This window comes from Labeo rohita, chromosome 16 (assembly GCF_022985175.1).
Source record: "Labeo rohita strain BAU-BD-2019 chromosome 16, IGBB_LRoh.1.0, whole genome shotgun sequence".
NCBI classification, from domain to species: Eukaryota; Metazoa; Chordata; class Actinopteri; order Cypriniformes; family Cyprinidae; genus Labeo; species Labeo rohita.
The window spans coordinates 15,866,122-15,887,325 of record NC_066884.1 but is presented as its reverse complement, the minus strand read 5'-3'; positions in this window follow the sequence as shown (position 1 = coordinate 15,887,325).

Below are 21,204 nucleotides of genomic sequence, written 5' to 3'. Positions count from 1 at the left end.
GGGTGCTCATAGAGAAAGATGTCACTGCAATTTTTTTTTTTTTTTTTTCCTTCAAATTGGCAGTGTGCTGACTGCATCCCTCAGTGCACGAGAGAAATTGAATATGGATATTCGGCTCTCAGTCTCATTTATCCCTCTGGCTTATAGATGGATGTGTATTCAGTGGAAATGAACTTTTGGTGAGTAAATGGAATGGAAAGAGCCTGAAGAGGATCCACAGGATGAGCGGGTGATATGTGCCTGCATTTGGAGGTATGAGAATTGACTGGGCTTTGGTCTCTGGATGTATCACAGACATTAGGATTATCTGATCTGAATAAATGCAGTAGGAATTCCAAAATGATTCCAGGAGTAACATACTGTTTATCCTGTGAGGAAGTGCCAGTGAGCATTCGCTATATCAGATTCTAATATTACAATCTGAATATGATGGCTCCCACCAGACTTGATATCAGAGTCATAGAAATCTGGCTGTAAATGCATTGTGTTCATGTAAAGGTTTCTGTATCACAAATCAGACTTTAAATGCCAGGAAAAATTTTACAGCATGGCTCATTTGCAAAAGGACACGTTCTGTCCGGCTGTCTGTTCTCTTTCTGTTTGGCTCATCAGTGACCAGGCTGTGAGGTCAGATGGCCGTTGGACGCTGGTCAGCCTTGTCCCTCAGGGTTAGTGGCTCTGCGGACCAGAGATGATTAAATGTCTAATGAGTCCAGTGTGAAAATCCAGCACCATCTGGAGGGTACAATCATCCTCTGTTCATCCTACAGATCTGGAGGACCTTCCTGAGTATTAGGCCTGTGAAATTTGCGTGCATGGTTTTTGTTTGTGCGACATGATGGTTATGTATTAAAAAACCAACTGTATTTTTTGGTTAGACGTTAAATAAGATATACTCACAAGGAGTTTACAAAGTTTCCAAAGGACAGAAAAAATAATAAAGAGAGTAGTGAGGGTACACAAGTTAAACTGTACACTTTTAATCCATTTCTCTGATTGTTTTGGACAGTTGCATAAAACAAGCATAAGAAATGTTTACCGGGTGTTTTTCGGAATTCGGGATCAATGTACCGTTCTTAGGAAACGTAACCAGGACCTGTGAGGTTCATTTAGACTCTGTATAGGTCAAATGCTGGACTGAACAATGGAGAAATTACAAAGCTGTGGGGAAGAGAAAAAGGAATTGAATTCTTGTTGAGAGCATTTGATAGCTGTAATAAAACGCTCAGGGGAAAACTCTCAGAAAAATTGGATACCGTATTGCCACGTAGAAAAATTAATGGATGATAAAAGAAATTAATTATGGATGGGGGTAGAAATGAAAGACTTGACCAAAATGAACATTTACAGGTTTTCAAGATTATCTGAAATGAAACTATGAACTATTTGTCGGTCATTTATGCATAATTGAATTATAAATTAAAGGTTTGTTTTATGCATATGGTTTGTTTTATCCATACTTATATTATGTTTTCAGTCAGTGATGTCAGTGATTATTTGTTGGAAAATAGATAATTTGGCATTAAATGTATTCATCTTAAGAACACTGCATTCATTACAGTGCAGGCTTTTTAGCCTTTTTGGCTAAATGTAAATGATTCATAAAACAGCAAAAATGTAAAAATATCAAAACGTTAGCCAAAGTGTTTTAACTGATCAATTGTATTTATTTATTAAATTGTGACAACATTTAGTTTGAGATATTCTACTGTAATTTAAAGGGCCAGTTCACCCAAAAATGAAAGTTCTGTCCTCATTAACTCATCCTCATGTCATTCCCAACCCATATGAATTTCCTTCTTTATTCTTTGGGAAACAAAAGAAATATATTTTGAAAAATGTTAATCGAAAGACATTCTACTTACTATAAGTAATCTTGGAAGTACATGTCAGCTTATTTTAACAAACCTTACACTAATAGGCCACTAACCTAAGAGTTAGTTGACATGTTGTTGCATATTAATATTAGTTATAGAGTTTGTTAGGAAATAGATGCAAAGTTACTTATTGTTAGTAGAACGTCTAAAGTAGAATATCAAAATAACCATCAAAATATCAACACATTTCAGGATTTATCTCCATATAGTGGACTTCTATGGTGTCCGTGAGTTTAAACTTCCAAAATGCAGTTTAAATGCAGCTTCAAAGGGCCCTAAACAATCCCAGCCGAGGAAGAGGGGTCTTATTTAGTGAAACGATCGGTTATTTTCTAAAAGAAAAAAAATTAAAATTGATACACTTTTTAACCTCAAATACTCATCTTGTCTAGCTCTGCGATGTGCATGCGTACTCTGTGCACCTCCGTTTCAAAGCAGTTAGGGTATGTCGAAAAACTCCCCTCTCATTTTCTCCTCCAGCTTCAAAATCGCCCTACATTGCTGTTTTACCTTTTTTTGTAAAGGGCGTTTGACTTTCTTTGCATGCTCACTTTGTAAACACTGGGTCGGTACTTTTGCAGCGATGTAGGATGATTTTGAATTTGGAGGAAAAAATGAGATGGGAGTTTTTCATCCTACCCAAACTGTCTTGAACTGGAGGTGCAGAGAGTACTTATACTCATCGCAGAGCTAGACGAGACAAGCATTTGAGGTTAAAAAGTATATTAGTTGTAATTCGCTAGGAAAGACCCACCTTCCTCGGCTGGGATTGTTTAGAGCCCTTTGAAGCTGCATTTAACCTGCATTTTGGAAATTCACATTCAGGGGCACCATAGAAGTCCACTATATGGAGAACATTTCTGAAATGTTTTCCTCAAAAAACATTTCTTTATGACTGAAGAAAGAAAGACATGAACATCTTGGATGACAAGGGGGGTGAGTAAATTATTTGTAAATTTTTGTTCTGGAAGTGAATTTCTCCTTTAAGAGGGTTTGAACAAGGTGTTTGTAACCAACATATGAAACTGTGGAAAAACTTTTTTTTCCCCTCACAAAACCTTATAGTTGCACTGATTGGCAATACAATGAACAAACTGTTTCTTTGTCACACATTTTTATGTGGGCTGCACTTGCAAATACAACCTGAGCACTTTGCTGTAGACGGAGCCTATTTTCAGCACATTCGAGCATAATAATAGCACTAATGGGTTTTGTTTTAGAGTACAAGTGTGTGTTGTGTACTAGCGTCTTTTTGTAGGCGGTTGTTTGCTCGTTTTCTCACTATCTTATTCAGACGTTCTGCTGAAGCCTTTAAGTTATGAAGACACAGCAGCTAAAAGCACACTGTACTCATCATATTTTAGACCAGAGTGTCAGCAGACAAACCCGTTTTGTCACCCCACAGAGATGATTACTCCCTCAACTGCTGATGTCATTCTGTTGCGTCTTTACCTCGCATTTTCTTCTCCCTCATTTGTTCTCTCGCTTTCTTTGTCTCCAGGAGACTGTCTTCCCTGCCAGTTGTTCTCTTCTGTATGCACGCTGTCAGCTGGTGGTGCCCTTGACTCGTGACCTTGACGGAAATTATGGACTTTAACACAGGAAAGTATTTTTGTTTAATCAGCAGGCATGTGTGCTAGTGAAGGGTCTTAAAGGAGCAAAGGCCGCCCCCCCAGGTGAACAGAACTGTATTACTGCCCTGTGGGCTACCGCACGACTCTCCAGTTTTCTGTTTATTTCATCTCAGCTGGCTCACACATTAACGCAATAATGTTCTTTCAGATCTAGTGCATAAACATTCCATATTTAATAGATTAGGACAAAAGCTCACAGGACGAATCAAATAAACAATCACAAATTCACAATGATTTATCAAACAGAAATCAAAAGCAACCATTAATCCTGTCCAGGCATGACTCTTTCCATGCCAAAAAAAAAAAAAAAAAAAACCTAAATAAATAAATCCCTCACACTGCGGAGTCTTGGGAAAGGGGTGCAGAGCTGCTGAACATGTGGTGGTGTCTAATCACACAGCACTGTTATCCCATTAAAAACCGATGCTGTAATTTCATTTATGAGGCAGAACAGCAGTTGTCCTCCTTAGCAGGAAACAAATGAGATAAATATCTGTTTATCTCTACACTCTGACATGACGTATATTAAGCAACGAATTAAATCCATTAAATCTGTTAATTTGAGTGTGTGCATGGGTGTGAAAGTCACTTTGGCAGCTATTCGATCAGGAAGGGAAAGATGAGTAAAGGTGCCCCCATTATTAACAGTGTACTAACCTGTAACATATTTCATGTATATAGGATATTATTAAGGAAAGTAAACAGAAACATTTGCTTATATAACCTTCTGACCTGGGTAAATTTATTCCAACTATCTGATTTTGGCAGAATATGTTTAAAAAGTCTCATACAATTTTTTATTATTTCTTGAAAAAGTGACATTTATGTAATTGCATTTACAGTATAAATTTAATAAAATATGTAAAATATAATACAGTTAAAAAAATATAAAATTCTGCATTCTATGTTATGAATTATATTACATTTTAATAATTAAATAAGTTAAATAACAGAATTTAGAGTAAACAGTTCCACTCAATAAATATAGAATCTGGCATAGTTGCCAGAAATTCGCTGTAAAAATACTGTTACAATGTTTCTGGCATTATGGAATGCCTTTTCATTAAACATGGCCAGTACATACTAAAACATAACACACATAATACTACAATAAACATTATCCAAACAATAGAAAATGTGTCACGTTGGGTAGGGAATATCATTTTACTTTATTTTGTTTATTTGGTAATTTTTTGTAGTAACTAACAGTTACTATAAAGTAACTTACATTTAACTAATTAACAGTTTTTACTGACATTTTTAAAGTTTATTTTTTCTCAACCTGGTCTTGTGATGAAAACATACCTTTTGCGAGATGTGAAATACATATCAATAAGTACATATCACTGCAGTTTCCAACAGAAATGAACACTAGAGGCGATAAAACAGCGACCGTTTGTACACAGTTATGTTTACACCTACATATGTTTAGCTTTCCACAGTTTTGACAAATAATGCTACCTATCAGATTATGCTACCAACACTGTATTTTTAATACTGTAAGGGTGGGTGTACACGACAGGGTACCACAAATGGTCAGAACACCAGATGTAACAAGCTTGCTCAGGAGCTCAGCCGGCACGAAATTGGACTTAGGGCGCGAAATCCTTGGATACGAATACCGTGACTCACGATGGAAGAGCTGATAGATGAGAGATCAAAAAACAAGCTAAAACGTCATGCTTGCAACTGAGTTTTTACGTCACATTCACATTTAATAATACTATTGTTAGGCTTAGGTGTAGTGCAGATGGTATGTTATTTTAAAACATCATGGAGCATTAGAGTTATAGAGGCACTCAACAGACATTTCAATTCAGAACTGCGGTGAAACACACAAAACCAACCTCACATAAAACTGGCTGATAGAGTGGTCATTTCTGTTTATTGGTACAAATTTCAATTCTTGTGAAAAAGTTCCCACAGGTACATTTTCGCCATGAGACCAGGTTGCTTTTTCTTTAAAGGGTCATGAAACCCCAGAACACAATTCTTGAGAGTGAACAGATATGTACAGACTGCATTTCAGGACAGATGCCCATTTTCCACAAGTTGGTATGATTATTTAGGGTCTTCAGGGAAATATCTGCAACACACTTTGGTTAAAATTCCTTAATGGTCGTGTAAAACAACACCCTTTTTATCTGGTCAAAAACAGCTCTGTTCAAAGTGACCCGTTTTGGTGCATGGCTCTTTAAATGATAATGAGCTCTGCTTACCCCATCCCTCTCTTCCAAGAGGAAACATGATTTGCAAAAAAAAACAAACAAACAAAAAAGCTGGATCACAAACAGTGGGTAAAATTTTTTTAGCAAAACCAGCATTGATTTGCGCAGACATAAACAAATTTAGGTGTATTCAGTTGCGCATTACCATCAAAAACAAAAGGAATCCACTGCATCTTCAGTGGCTCTGATATTGGGAGAAAATAAAAACTCTTATGTTCATTTTACAGTACATCCAATTATAAAACACCTGCATTGCTTATGAGACACTGTTGTCGCTACAGCTGCTCAAGCGAGAAGAAAATGGCGGACAGCGTACAACTGGCTGAGGGCAGAAATATGGTAATACAGGACAGTCTGTCAGTGGCCATGGGCGGGGCCTGAGCAGTATGACATCATATTGCTTAGAAAATCAAAACGGCTTGATAAGTGACCCTTCACAAACAGCTTGACTGACAGGTGATCTGACCAATCATAAAGCCGAATAGGCCATTCTGTCCAACAAACAAATCAGACAGGAGAGTAGATTAACTTCAGTGGACTTAAACTTGAAAAATTGTGTTGACGTCTTACTGCTGTTGACATAAAATACGTTCTGATGTTCATTCATGTTTTTTTGTGTGCTTTAAGTAAAGAAGAAAAGACGATCTGTGTCTTTGATCTAATAAAGCAATTCTGCCCTGTCTGTTTTGCTCCGCAATGTATTTTTCACTGCGTAAGAACATGATGTGTAGTGTGAGAGCGGCATTGTTTGTAGTAATTAGCAACAGTAACTAAAGAAGGTGGGTTTTTGCAAAGGGTCAGTTGAGACTGTTTAGGTTTTTGGAGATTAATAAAAAAGAATGGATTTTTATCATTGCAGGGTGGTTGTGTTCACAACCTGCTAAGACACATTTATATGCAAACACCATGTAAAAGTGAAAAGTGAATCTGACGTCCCCTTTAAGAATTACTAACATTTTCAACAGTGAAGTGGCATCTATGGTCAAGAGAAAAATTGTGGTGTGAGAGAGACCTTACCCTGGGGGGCATCTTAGCCCATCTTACCCTATTTGTGTGAAAAAGAGAGAATTATGGGCCATATCGTGGGAGGTAGCCGTCAGCAGTCTACCACAGACAGGTGATCCTTTTGTTTTATCTCAGAGAGAATGAGGGGTGAACGCCTGCTTTAAACTGACAAAACACTGCAGTCAAATATCACATCATGCACACACATCCGCACACACTCCATTTCTCTCTATCGCTACTGTCAGAGCTGGATGTCTCTTCCTATTACATCAATCCTTCATTTCTCTCCTCTCCGGTTCCATCTCCCTCGCCTCTCCTCCTTCGTTTGTCCTCGCGTCAGTCCATACAGAGCGAACAGACGTATTGCCGTCGCACGCGCTGCAAGCGGAAGAGCCTCTTCTCACTTCCACAACACTATCTTTTAATTAGCACCCACTTCTTTACAATTCATTTCTCTCAATTTTCCCTATTAGTGTAAGCATATAACAAGCAAATCTTTGCTAGTGCTAATTTTATATTCACTATTAAGGGGCTTATTAGAACTCATATTAAATTAAGGATTGAAAAGCTACTTGAGAAAGGAAGAGCAGAGGGTGAGATTGCATTAAGTAGTGTTGTTCAATGCATAATGTCCGATGTTTTAGTTCTTATTAGTTAATGCAGATTGTGGGCATCTGTACAGTGTGTTGAAAATAATATGCTTAACTATAAAAGGTTTTTAGACATTGAGAGTCTTTGTGCTCTTTAGCGTGGAATTTAGCTTTGGCCGTTGATGTGCTTGTCTGTTTTGATGTATTAAAAGCACATTTTTTGCTTGTTTAAAAGTTGTACACATAAAAAAAAAAAAAAAGCGCTTTGGGATATATCATTAAAATTATGGGATAGGGAATATGGGAATAGCTGAGATGGGTTGGGATTGAATCCAAGAATCTCCATTAAATTTGTGTACTATGATATTAAGAACACAAAAAACACAAAATAGTAGTTAGTAAACAAATGTCATACATCCAGGCCACTAGGTGTCAGTATAAGTCTCAAACCCTTGATACTACTGGGACGAATAAGATTTAACAAAACCTATACAGTGCACTATTTGACTAGACAGCTCTTTGTTATTGAAGCTGTTTCGGCTACTGAATAAAAAATAAAAACAGGTTTTTGCAATATGCCTTTTTGTCTCAGAATTGAGATATAAACTCAGAATTCTGACATTTTTTTCAGGATTTCATGATATAAACTATTGCGAAACAACTGCAAAATATAAACTTACAATTGCGAGTTTTAAAGTCTAATTTTGAGGGGAGAAAAAAGACTTATATGTTCTCAGAATTCAAGTCTCTATCTCACAATTCTGACTTAATAACTCCTAATTGCATGTTATAAAGTCAGAACTGAACTGTCACAATTCTGAGACAAAAAGTCAGAACTGCAAGATTTAAAAATTGCAATTCTGAGAAAAAAGTCAAAAAAGAAAAAAAAATTCTCAGTATTGTGACCTTTCTCTCAGAATTGTAAGATATAAAGTTATAAATTCAGAATTGTGAGACATAAACTCACAATTCTGACTTTTTTTCTCAGAATTGCATGATATAAACTCACAACTGTGAGCTTTAAAGTCCAATTTTGAGGAGAGAAAAAGACTGATATGTTCTCAGAGAGTTTATATCTCACAATTCTGAATTAATAACTATGTTATAAAGTCGGGACTGTAAGATAGAAAAATCACAATTCTAGAAAATGAAGTTGCAATTCTGAGACAAAAAGTAACAATTGCGAGATATGAAATCGCAGTTCTAAGGAAAAAGTCAGAATTGTGAGTATTTTTCTATGTATATATCTTACAATTCTGACTTTATTTCTCAGAACTGACTTTATTTCTCAGAATTGCAAGTTTAGGTATTGCAATTCTGATTTTATAATTTGCAATTGCGAGTTTATATCTCACAATTCTGAGAAAAAAAGAATTGTGAGATGTAATATCGAAATTGCAAGAAAAAAGTCAGAATTGTGAGATGAAAAGTCACAATTACCTTTTTATATTTTTATCCTGTGGTGGAAATGGGCTTCCATAATTTGTAGTGGTGTCTGAAACCATAGTGGGCATTATCGAGTGTACTCATTCAATCCCATAATGCACTGCAACCAATGTTGAGCACATATTTAATGATTCAGCAGTCTTTTTTTTAAAACATCCTCTGTCATAGTGAGTTATAGTTATAGGATCATTATGGTTATTTTTGTTTGACAAACCACATCTACACATCAGTTCATTATAACAAAAACACAAATCTTCATATGTCATGCGTACATGGTGTCCATCTAGAATATTCTTTCCTATTTGACTTCCATCTATTACTTGGACTTGTGTTTAGATCTGCTCTGATCCTTTTAGATAAACAACAGCATGTGACCAATCATTATGTGCAGACCTATGACCCAACCAATCATTTCAGAGATAGTGGGAGGGATTAGTTCAGGCTATATATACCAACAGTGGGATTTGACTTGGGTCACGAATTTCAGTCAATCTTTTCTATCTCAGCATCTAATAACCAATGTATATTCACAGTCATGGGCAGCAAACTTGTTATTTTAGTCAGTGTGTTTGCAGCGTTGACACTTTTAGTAGAAATGCTCAAAGTTGGCAGTGCTGACAGTGATGCGCATGTTACATGATTTGTAAAGCTGTGAATCAGTTGCTGACTCAGGATGAACTTACTGGAAAAAAAAAAAAAAAAAACTGTAGGCCTAACTTAATAAGGTTTGACCTCTAAGCAGTAAAAGGGACAATGATACTGTACTTACAGTTAGTTCGTAAGACTGACAAATATATATGTTTTTCTGCAATGTCATTAACAATTTCTTAATTTCTTTTTTTATCAAACAATTTTATCTTGATGTGGAACATCATATTGCCGGTATTTTGTGTATCTTAACTGTGCATCAGTTATATTATATTTTTGCACTTTTTTTCCCACACAGGTTTAACAGACTTACAGTTTGATGGGAAATAACTGCTTGCAAGTGATATTTACACAATGATATTTGACTCGATTTTCTTAACATTTCACATCTCACATCTCAAGCTGACACTTTTGTTTCCTTGGTAACTGAGTTCATTAACTTTTGTAAAAACCTTTATTAACAACAAAATTGTTGTTTGTAGTGAAAGTGACATTTAATTAAAAGGTCTAATTCATGCAAATACTGAGATTAATTATATTTACATTTTCACAATAAATACAGTGAATATGACTCACTATTTGCCGAGATTATCATTAGATTTCATTTTAAAGTTATATTTAGCAAATGCATATATCTATTTTTATATTAAAGATATGCATGTGCTGCTCTCATCAGTTAGTACTTATTTTTATATCAGTGTAAAAATATATGGTCACACTTTAGTTTGGGGACCGGTTCTCACTATCAACTATCTATTAACTATGACATTTGCCCCAGTAAACTCCTAATTCACTGCTTATTAATAGTTAGTAAAGTAGTTATAAATAAAGCATTATAATGTGCTTTACAAGTACTACCTAGCCAATATGATAATAATATGCATGCTAATAAGCAATTAGTTAATTGTTAGAATTGTTACCTTAACTAAAGTGTTACCAAATATATTTATGATGCATTATTTTAAGACTGAAACCGTAAAATTTTAGAATCTAAAAGGCATTGAGGTGCTAAGAGAGAAACTTACACTTTATTTTTTTTTTAAATGCAGTACACGTCTTGCAGTTAAAATGTACCATGTAATCATGTTGTAAAATAAACAATGACATTATAAAATAATGGAGTCATGAGTAAACAGACCATTTCCATTGTCTGCTAAGAGTAAAAGCACTAAAAACTTGCGTGGGACTCGTTTGAAACGCTAATATTCTGCTGTCAGTGACACAATATAACAGCCTGTATGAGTAATCTAGCCCAAAGCTGCTCTCATCGCGGGACAAGCGCCTTTGCTGCTGAGGGCACAATTTATGAAATGTGCTGAACAGAGCTTTCGGTCTCTCATTTGCATGAGTTGTTATTGTTTGAAATGATAAATAAATTGAAAGCGCAGATGAAAAATGGCCGGTCCTCGATAAGACAGAGTATGTTTCTAGTGGAGCATGAAGCTAATCTGAAGCTTTTCTCCTTTCACCATTACCCATAATGCAGAGGAGACAGAACGCACTTGCATAAAAACACGCGCTGATGGCTTTCTGACGCCTTTTCCTCATTTGGTTTCTTCGCAGAGATGTGAGGAGATTGCATAAAACTTCTGTGTGGGATTTCACTCACTATCGCTGGTATTAAAGCGGTCATCCGATTCAGAAACAATTCGCAAATAAACAAGTTGGTTTATCGATTTAGTGACTGACATTTTATGCTCTTTATGTTACGCAGCTCTTTGCCACTTCGAAGCTGATAATATGTCACATTGTCGGCCAGATGCACATATTGATGCAAATGAGAATGTCAAGTGGTGATGAATCCTTTCACATGAGTGAAAAGAAAAAGACTAATGATGATGAAAAGTGATCATTATAATCACCCTCGGTTAACCCAAAAAACTAGAGTAAAGAATGAACACGTTATCAGAGCTACAGTGGGTTTTTGTACTATTCAGTTTGACTGAAACCTGTTAGTAGACGTCCAAGGAGGGGGAAGTTAATCAAATCCCTTCATAATTTTAAGACTGTCCAATCAGTCCAGACCAACCGCCTCTGATTTTACCAACAGGTCTTGATTAATGTTAATCTGAATCCCAAAAGAAATCACAAGCCTAATCAAATTCAACATTCACCAAGAGCCATTGTACAAATCATAACCAAAACCTCTTGACTTTGTCTCAGGTCATTTGAGCCTCAAATTAGACTTCTTAGATTCCTGCAAATTAAGAAGCGGCCGTTAGATCAGTGTGGTCGGCTAATGGAATTAGTCAATCTAAAATGGTTGCCAGATCATTGGACTTGTATGAACAACAAGTTCTTACTCCCAACTCGTCACATATTGACGCTTGATCAGGACCCCTTTAGCATAACTTTTTGATGCCCAGAGTACCCCTTTTGCGTCATTTTTCAACGGGCAGTGTTCTTCATTGTTTTCAGTTGTTTGTTGTCAATTTAATGGTTTGCATGCATTTGTGAAAAATAGAAATACTTTTATATAAATGTATACTTTAATTGGAGCAAATATAGACAAATATAAGTACAGTCACAGGTATTTATTGCAAAACTGACCATAAACAAGCAGTATAAAAGCATTACAAACAAGTCCTATTGCATTCCAAGTCTTCTGAATCCATACGCTCTTCTAATGCAAAGATTGAAGGTTTTAATCGCTGAAATGATCCCACTCCGTTAACGTGCCACATCTCATTCAAAAAGATACTCCCGAACATTAGTGTGATGCATTCGGACACGAGACACACAAAAGCCAATAGCATTTCACAACAGCATGACGCAATTGGTCACGAGACACCCGAGAGCCAATAGCATTTCACAACAAGGCTGTCGAAAGGCTGGTGGCATTTTTTTAATTTGCGCACAGACCGACTGCAGCAACACACAGGTGTCACGCTCGTGTGTAGGAAGGAGCCAAGGACGTGGAAATATAACAAACGGGCTTTAATGGTATAATCCAAACAAGGGTACAGGACAGGAACAGCAGGGGAACACACAGTAACATAACGTTAAGATCGGACAGGGACAAAGAAACTGAATCAACCTTATAAAGGGTTGCCAACAAGACAAAGACAGGTGAAGATAATTAACCAATTACGACTAAACAAGAAACGACACAGGAAAGACCAAATAAGGGCACAGAAGGGCGAAACCAACAAAACAGTCAGGGCAGACACAGGACGGAGAGGAGGAAGGCCTCCAGGGCAGATCAGGGAGCTCAGGAATCCATGGTGGGTCAGGGAGCTCAGGGAGCCATGGCGGATCAGTTGTATCTTCCTGTTATATCTTGTGTTTTGTTGACAAATGGTTAGGTTTAGGCGCAGGGGTTGGGTTAAATGTGTAAATAGTGTAATATAAATAAAACTGTTGTGACTATTTGCATTGAAAAAATCACACCCCAACATATATGCAATAATAGCAATATTATTACCCATTAATATTAATAAATAATAATTCCCAGTTCCTTTTGTGTCAGCACATTGACGCCAGGGGTTTCTTATTTAAAGCACTGGAGGACCCTGAACGTCGAAAACTGAAGAAAAGGGGTACCCTGAGCGTCAAGAAGTGACGCCAAAGGGTCCTGACCAAGCGTCAATATGTGACAAGTTGGGAGTGAGAACGTGTTGGTATGAATGCGTGAACGCGGCTCGAAGACTGACAGAAGAGAAAAAATTGTTCAATAAAGTTATTTTTGTTTTCTTTGTGCACAAAAAGTATTTTTGCAGCTTCATAACATTACGGTTGAACCACTGATGTCACATGGACTATTTTAATGCAGTCCTTACTACTGTACCTTTCTGAACCTTAAATGTGTCAGTTGCGCTGCTGTCTATGCAGGGTCAGAAAGGTGTCGGATTTCATCAAAAATATCTTAATTTCTGTTCTCAAGATGAACAAAGGTCTTATGGGTTTGGAGCAAAGAGCAATAATGACAGAATTTTCATATTTGGGGTGAACTAACCTTTTAAATGGATACTTGAGAAAATGTATAACACAAGTTTTCCACCCGTCCCTACGGGCTCTCGCCAGCTGCGGTGGAAGAGGAAACATTGGCAAAAAGTCCTCACCTAAAGAGGCGACATCCATCACACTTGTTTGTCTTTCAGTTTGGCCATCTTGGCAGACATGAAGAAAACCCTTCACCAATTGTAAAACAACAGCAGCACTTCCAGGAGTTCCTCTCCTCTTCATTGACAAATCACTAGCTCACGAAAACTGCCACCCACCCCCCCACCTCCCACCTTTACCGAAAAACACATTTCTCGCTTTCTCCCACCCTCCCTGGGGGTCATAAGGTTGTCTAGCTGACAGAGATGGCTGGGATGCGATTTCTCTCAATGGGGCCCGGACACATGATAGACAGCACATGACTAAAGACTTCACCAATTGATGGAATGAGTGAGAGAGAGGAAGATAACAGAAGGAGAGAGAGAGACTCACACACACCCACGCGGAGAGACAAAGGAAATAGATGCGTATGGAAAGAAACAGGCTGAGGGAAGGGGAGAGAACAGGGACAGCTGTGTGTGTTGCGGTGAGAAGGACGTGTCATCAGCAGACATGTGTCTGCAGCACACAATGGCTGTCTGCAGCTCCAGCCTGATGTTGGTATCAGAGTGATTGTGCTGCTCCAGGGGGAGCCTGTGAGCTCTGGGAAGGAGGGAATAGCAGAGAAGGGAAATGAGTCTTTAGAGACACGTTGTGAGGAAATGCACCGGAGACATGTGTGAAACGTTCTGTGCAAAAATCTTCTGAAAGCCTTGAGAACAAAGGCGCATGATTTGCTTGGGTTTCATAGTGTTTGTATGGTTAACACATTTCCGAAATGTTGCTATTTATTGTATTTTATTGTTTAAGTATTATTTATATACTGCACAGAACCATTTAACTGTTTTTAATGTTTACAAAAAAAAAAAAAGTTTCACAAAGACTTGTGAAATATGATTATGTACTATTCAGAATATATACATTAATATAAACTATTCATAATTATTATTCAGAAATCATTCTAATATGCTGAATGAGAAAACAAGAAATCTTTTTTATAATTCTCAGTGTTGATTAATAATTTTTTGGAAACTTTTTCATGATTCTTTGATGCAGAAGAAGTTTAAAAGAACTGCATTAATAGAAATCCTTTGTAACACAATAACAAATCAACAACTGTAGAAATATCTACTCACAAACTTGTATTTAATGTAGTCTTGGTCATTTTTATATACAGTTCAAGTCAAAAGTTTACATACACCTTGCAGAATCTGCTAAATTTTATTTTACTAAAATAAGAGGGATCATACAAAATGAATGTTATTTTTATTTAGTACTGACCTGAATAAGTGTAATTCTAATAAAATATGTTTACATGTAGTCCACAAGATTAAATAATAGTTGAATTTATAAAAATTACCACATTGAAAAGTTTGCACACACTTGATTCTTAATACGGTGTTCTTACCTGAATGTTCCACCACTGTGTGTTTTGTGTGTGTGTGTGTGTTTAGTGATAGTTATTCATGAGTCCCTTGTTTGTCCTGAACAGTTAAACTGCCCACTGTTCTTCAGAAAAATCTTTCAGTTCCCACAAATTATTTGGTATTACAGAAGGTTCAAATGTTCACAGATGTTTCAAAAGGAAACACGATGCATTAAGAGCCGAAAATGTTTCATTCTTTCAAAAGTTTTCACCCCCTGGCTCCTAATGCATCGTGTTTTATTCTGAAGCATCAGTGAGCGTTTGAACCTTCTGTAATAGTTGCATATGAGTCCCTCAGTTGTCCTCAGTGTGAAAAGATGGATCTCAAAACCATACAGTAATTGTTGGAAAGGGTTCAAATACACAAAAATGCTGAAAAACCAAAGAATTTGTGGAAACTAAATTTAGCAGATTCTGCAAGGTGTATGTAAACTTTTGACTTCAATAGTAGGTTGTTCATGGTTTTTGACAATGAATGCACGTCACACAACCTGCCTGTCTTTGCATGTGGTTAATGTAACTGGGTTCCACCATTTGATAGTTGAATTTGTGCCAAGATACTGTAAATTCAATATTTAATTGGACACAGTCTTTTAATTTCTTTTATTTTGCTATCCTAATTATGCCTAATTTTATGGCTAGTTGCATTCAATAATTCACACTGTTAGCACTGTCCCCACCCCCCTCAGAACAGACTTGTGACACATTTTTGGGGGGGTTGTGACCCATCAGTTGAGGTAGAACTAGTAAACTTGAGACTTGTGGACTCTGTAAGAAGCTTTGAATGGAAAAAAGGGGTTTTGAGATATTTAGCCGTGCGGACCGATTAGCGGGAGAGTTGAAGGATTATCTGAAAACACTCTGAAGGAACTTTCATTTTAAACTCCACTTAATGTGTCCCCACCCGCCTCCGTTCATCCCTCCATCTCTTTCTGCCCCCACACGCTTCTCATTTTCATTCGCTTAATGACATGTAATAGGGATTTGTTTCAGGCTTTCACACTTCATTCACAAAAGCTGAAATCCTCCGGGTTCAAGGCACTGTGACAACCAGTGCGGCGTAATTTTCCTCCCTGTCATTATTAGATTAGCACTTGTAACATCGGAAGAATAAATTGGAGCATCTCCCAATGAACGCTAGCTGTAGGGGTCTAATGTGCATCTCCAGTGTTTGTTTTCTGGTGCACAGCAGATGGAAAAGCCAAAAGAGCCAGAGGTGCAACATACTCCGCAGAAATGTGATCATCATTAGCAACTCGATGAGTGTTTTGCCTTCAGCAAAGCTTTTGAGAATTCAGTGTGGCCTCAAGTCAAAACTTGAAAGGTTATTCATTTTATTTTTTCTATTTATTAATTATTTTTTCTATTATTATTGTTGTTGTTGTTTTTGTTTTTGAAAGGACATACATAAGTAATATCCTAATCGTTTTTTTTTATTAAAATATAGGTAACAATTTACAGTTCCATCAGTTAAGAGCTTTAGTTGACATCAACTAAAGTAATATCATGTAAAGTGATATCAGTATCCTAAACATTAACCTATATTATATTGTGTTAATATATCAAATATTGTGATTTAACCCAATTGTGGATCCCAGTTGACTCTAGTCACACATGGCATTGAACTTAAATGGAGCTGCTTTCACCTTCAGCATAGGTCTGGCTAAGAATAGCCGACAGGGGTTGGTTGATTGACTTTCTCTGTGAAGGGTAATTGATTGGCGGGGATTACGTGGAAAGCTTGGCCCTTGATAAAGCGAGAGGGGAACCGTGGCTGAGCAGCCGAGTGATTTGTCCTGTCCATACATGTCTCTGTCTCACTTCATTACCGTATGGCTCTTGCCTCCTCCTCTCCTCAGCACAGCACGGGGGTATTTGTTACATCCTGCTGCACTCATTGCTTTCTCTCTTGATTAAAAAGTACCTACTTCACTTTCCTTGGTCCTTTCCATCCCAGACCCGAGACGTACGGCTGGAGGGAGAACAGCCACAGAGGAGCCTGTGGATAAATATTTATTTAATAGCTGCCAAAGGCTCTCTTTTATTGTCGGTCACTGCTGAGATGGGCAGAGGGAAAAAGACTCCTTTATGAGGCAATCAGACAAAACGGGCTCATAAATCACATGCCGACCAGCAAGCTGCCATGTATCAATGAGGGGGTCATTGAGGTAATGACATAGACTGAGAAAATGTTCCCAGCATGAAAAAAATCACATACAATTACACTTAATGCTTTACTTTGTTATTTTTGGAAATTACAAGAGCTCTTAGCACAAATGTGCTATAGAGAAATGGAGATTATGTATTAAAGTGGCCTGTTTGAATATATTTGATGAATTCAGTTCTTTTTCTTTAAGCACTTTATATGATGGAACGAGGCACTTGTTGCTTCCAAGTTTTACATCTTGAAAAAGCAGCTTTTGGTATTGTTAAAAATTAATTTATTGACACTTAAAGAGTAACAGATGAAGACTTCAGCATTTAATTAAATCAGTCATATGAAGGCAGCTATATATTTTAAGAGGCAATGAGTCTAATTTGGTTGCCATTTTCATTTTTTAAATATTATCTTGAAAATATTATTCCAAAATAATTATTATACAATTTGTCTTTTAAACATTGTATTGTGAATTATTTGATTTTATTACCTATTTATAGTTGCTATGAAGACAATTAGATCAGAAACCATGGCACTGTAAAAAAACAAAAAAACAAAAACAATTTGTTGAGTCAACTTAAAATAATTTCTTACGCTGCAGCCTTAAAGTTTTAAGTTCAGTCGAAGTTGTGCTAAGTTAAAAACTAGATATTTGAGTTGACTAAACAAACAATTTGGTTTGTTAGACTTAAAAGCTGCTTGTTACCCAGCTGCCTTCAAATTTTAAGTTGAATGAACTCAAATATCTAAGTTGTCACTTAGTACAACTTAACATTTTAAGTTGACTAAACTTTTTTGAGTTGAGTGAACTTAAAATTTTAAGGCAGCCGTGTAACATTATTTTAAGTTGACTCAACAAATTGTTTTTTTACAGTGTGGTAATTTTGGACAGCTGTCAGTGGAGAAAGATGATTTTTGGCTACAAAAAGCTATGCAATTTAACATACCACAACACAGTTTCCACAATGTCTGGATATTTGAGAACTTCTTTGGTTTTTATTATTTTCTTTTAGTGTAGCTTGTTATTCAAGGAAAATAAAAGTTTGGGTCGGTAAGATTTTAAAAACGGTTTGAAAGAAGTCTTAAATGCTCGTTAAAGGCAGCATTTATTTGATAAATACAGTAAAACAGTAATATTGTGAAATGTTATCACTATTTAAAATAACTGCTTTCTATTTTAATATATTTTAAAATATAGTTTATTCCTGTGGTGACAAATATGAATTTTCAGTCTTCAGTGTCACATGATCCTTGAGAAATCAATCTAAAATGCCGATTTGCTGTTCAAGAAACATTTTCTTGTTGCAAACAGTTAAGCTGCTTAATAAGTTTGCATTTTTTAGGAGTCTTTGATGAAGAGAAAATTAAAAAGACCAGCATTTATGTAAAATTTTAATCTTTTTGACATTATCAATGTCTTTGCTGTCAATTTAATATGTTTTTGCTTAATAAAAGAAAAATGTACTGACTTTTGAAATAAATATTTTCAAAGAAGTTTTTAATGCTCATTAAAGGCTTAATTTATTTTATAAAAAACAGTAAAACAGTAATATTGTGAAATATTATCACAATTTAATATAACTGTTTTCTATTTTAATATATTCTAAAATGTAATTTATTCCTGTGTTGACCAAGAAGTATTTCCTTTGATCCTTGAAAAATCATTCTAATGTGCTGATTTACTCCTCAAGAAACATTTTCTTGTTGAAAACAGTTGTGCTGCGTAATAACTTTTTTTTATTATTCAAGGAAAATAAAAGTTTGGGTCAGTGAGATTTTTAAAATGTATTTGAAAGAAGTCTTAAATGCTCATTAAAGGTAGCATTTATTTGATAATTACAGTAAAACAGTAATATTGTGAAATATTATCACTATTTAAAGTAACTGCTTTCTATTTTAATATATTTTATGTAATTTATTCCTATGGTGACAAATATGAATTTTCAGTCTTTAGTTTCACATGATCCTTGAGAAATCAATCTAATGTGCTGATTTGCTGCTCAAGAAATATTTTCTTGTTGAAAACAGTTGTGCTGCATAATAATTGTATTAAAATCATGTTGCAATTTTAGGATTATTTGATGAATATAAAGTTAAAACGAACAACATTTATTTTAAATATAAATCTTTTGAACACAATAAATGCTTATTCTCAATTTAATGTGTTTTTGCTTAATAAAAGAAAAAATATACTGACTTTTTGAATGGTAGTTTATGTTTCTTTTCTTTTTTTAGCAATTAATTTTAAATAGCTGGAAATGCACTGTGCATCTCTACACCTCAGTGCTTCCCATGAGAACCGTACCACAATCTATAGATGCCAATCACTCGAAGCTTTTTTTATTGAGAGAGAGCAGAAACTTCCTCGAAACATGGCCCAGATTTGTGCTATATTTACTCAAGCAAGATGGAATTCCACATTTGCTGAAAATCTCACGAGCTGCTTTTCACTCTCTTGAGACGCCAGAACTTTTTACCGGTAGATTTGCTAGTAGGTTTGTCCTTGTGTGTGTTCATGTACGTGTGCGATGAACGTGGTGTTCTTAGAGTTGTGGCGATGGCTGGGATTTTATGATCCAGAGAGAATACACCTGCAATTACAGCTTTCCCCAACAACCTGTTGGAAATGCAAAATCTGTATGCCAAAAACAGAACATTATGAGATTCCCCCAGTGGTGTCTGAAACATTTGATTAATCTGCATATTAGTGTTATAGAGAAGAAATAATATACTCAAGTCACCGTTTTAGATTAAAGCGACCCAGTTTTAACAGAAATCTGTTGAATATTTTTTGTGCCAGTAACAAACATATAATCAAAACTGTGAATGTTAGTGTTGTTTCCGTGAAGGAAATGCTTTGCTTTTTGCATGTGTGCATGTAGCTTTAAATGTTTATTCTTAGCTTGTGTCTAATGGCCTAGTCACTGCCTCAACTTTAGCTTGACATGGATAAATATAAGCCTGTTTTTGTTTTTTGTTTTTTTACAATAATGGCTAAAGCTTTTAAAGTAAAGAAAATAGATGGATGTCAGATCACAGAATTGCAGCTATGTAGAATAAATGCTACACAAAAAAAGCTAGTGTTATATCAATAAAATGTTGACTGAATACCAAGAGTAGACATTTGATGTATTTTTAAATAAAATGTAAAGGGCAGAAGCAAAAGAAAAATTCCTAAGGCTCTATAATAAGCCATATTTAATTTATGGGTTATATTTGTGAGGGTCAAAGATCATTTAAATGAACCATGCAGGAATATGAATGACTGTATCCTGGCTGTCTTAAGCTTACAAACAAACAATAAATCTTGCCTGGTACATTTCTTGTCATCCTTAGTGTTGCTGCCTTGTGACTCATTCAGCCATTTTGGTTTATATCGCTTAGCTTGTTTGCAAGCTATTCATGTGAGCTTGTATATTTAGCATTACACTGTATTGAGAAAAAAAGCCTGTTACACATTGATTACATGCTGTCTGTGCTAGCATTAAATTCTACTGCAGGCTAGCCATAACGCTAACGGTCCAGACAATACAGTTAATGGCAACTCATTAGCAAATATTTTACTGCTTTTGTTGAAGTTATCTAAAGGTCAGAGGCCTCATGTACTGTATGCACAAAATGAGCATCGCAAAAGGCCTCTGACCTTTGGATAACTTTAACCAAACCAGTCAAAACATGAATCACTAATGGGCTGGAATTAACTGTGTGGTCTGTAATGTTAGCATTACAGCAAGTCTGTAATTGATTATAATTTTAGCACACACAGGCTGTAATCAATGGGTTAGTGGATTTTTCCCACACACATTTTATGCATCTAGAATAAAAGTTAAACCACTTAAATCAGAAGTAATCATCATCCAGGTGATGTGACATAAAATTAATTTAATGTAACAAATTGAAACGGCGTTAAATTTAAAGCTTGACATTGTATATAAGATTGTTTCTATGGCCTTCTACGGCGTGGTTTAATGACCATAAGCCATTAAAAACTCATAGCGGTTTTGATTCCTGAAGACCATAAATTGCAGAAATCTCTTTCTTGGTATTAAAAAAAAAAACTTTTATATACAGCTTTTACAAAGTTTTACATATGGTGTCCCAGATGAAATATTATGAATGGTAATGGCCATCATTATCACAAGCCCAAACTA